We start from the raw sequence: 1,689 nt of genomic DNA, 5'->3' as shown, positions 1-1,689 counted from the left end.
GTTCTGTATGTAATGAGAAGTTAATAGTGTTACAGGTTTGTGAGAAATTTACAGTGCGAGACAAAAAAAGAAATTAAAAGGAAGTAATTAAATCAATAGATAGACAAATAAGAAATTAAAACGAAAAAAAAAAAAAAAAATTGCAAGGGGAATGTAACATGTAATCAAGTTGTTTTTTTTTTTTTGTTTTTTTTTTTTTACCAAAAAAAAAAGGAACCTCGGACATGGGTAACTATATTTTTTTGTTTTCGGATTTTTCCATAAGTTTTAAGGATTTTTTTTTTTTTTTTTTATATTTCAAAATCGTTTATGAAGACATTAAAATTTGGGGAGCATTTTTGCATTCTGTTCTTGTGAATGAAGAACTTGGCCAGGCCTAAAAGAACATTGACACAGAGTTCATCTGTTATGTTGCTTATAAGTAAACAGAATGTTATATCATCTTTTGAGAAGGAAACTGGTGACGATGGAATGAGAAGGAGAAAAAATATATGGTCAGTGGTTTCAATGTTGTCTTCACAAAATGTACAAATATTATCTTCAAAATTAAAGCGTACCCTCGATAATTCCTTAGATGGGTAGATGTCAGTCATAATTTTGAAGTGGGTCTCTTTTGCCTTGGGGGTATGGGTAGAGTCAGATACATGGTTCGCAGCGTGGCAATCGATTCCTCATCAAATTTATTTAAAATATCCTTTTTTTTTTTTTTGACGTCCAGGGAATAAGTTTCCTGTGAAACATTTCCTAATAAAGGAGTTGCCGCGCTTTCTGTCCACAATTGAGATTCCCTGGAGTGATAGTCGGGGTAACTGTGGTTGTACGGTTCGGTGCGTCATTATATTTTTGGTCAGGAATACAAATTGTCGAGGCAGTGCGTTTCGTAACTTTAGCAACTCTAATATGGGAGGCTTGAATCTGTGTGTAGTACAGAACTGCTCATTGTCCAGAGGACTGCCAGTGTCATCCATCAAGTCAATTATCGACCATATACCTTTCTCAAAGCATTCCTTGTAAAACAGAGGTTTGTTGCCATGCAGTACATATCGATTGTTCCAAACTATTATACTGTGTGGTGAGAAATTGTGTACGTATATCATTTTCCAGTATAATAATATTTGTTTATGGAACTCTGAACATTTGACAGGAATCTTGTTGATATCCAAGTCAGAGATAAGCAGAAGACTCAGGCCGCCGACTTTGTTGAATAAGTAGTTTGGAGTACAATACCAGAAAGAACGATGAGGTTTGATCCAGGATTTCAACCAGTTCACCTTCAATGTCCCATTCAAGCAGTCCGACTCTATCACTTTCAGCCCTCCTTCACTTGTTTCTTTCACCATATGTGATTTTTCTTAGATGGTGTGGTCTGTTCCTCCAGATAAAGTTGAAATTGATTTGGTTAACAGATTTTACGAGTTGATTTGGAGCAGCATTGGAATACGCTGGGTATATACATCTGGATAAACACATCCATTTTAGTCAAATATATCCGGCCTAATATTGATAAATCTCTCTGGAGCCATATATTAGAATTAAGCTTTACTTTGATTCAGTTTAGATTCAATGTTCCTGGATTGATTTAACGTTTGGTCCTTGGATAGGAAAATGCTCAAGTATTTTATTTCTGATTTCATGGAAACATCGCTGATTTCCTTTAGTGGCGAGTCATGCAGCGCAAGAAGTTTGCAT

Source organism: Fistularia commersonii, unplaced genomic scaffold, assembly GCF_037954325.1.
Source record: "Fistularia commersonii isolate RoL2024-O1a breed Wild unplaced genomic scaffold, RoL_Fcom_v1.0 HiC_scaffold_62, whole genome shotgun sequence".
In the NCBI taxonomy this organism is placed as follows: domain Eukaryota; kingdom Metazoa; phylum Chordata; class Actinopteri; order Syngnathiformes; family Fistulariidae; genus Fistularia; species Fistularia commersonii.
The sequence above is the reverse complement of the archived record's forward strand: the minus strand, read 5'-3'. Positions refer to the sequence as shown.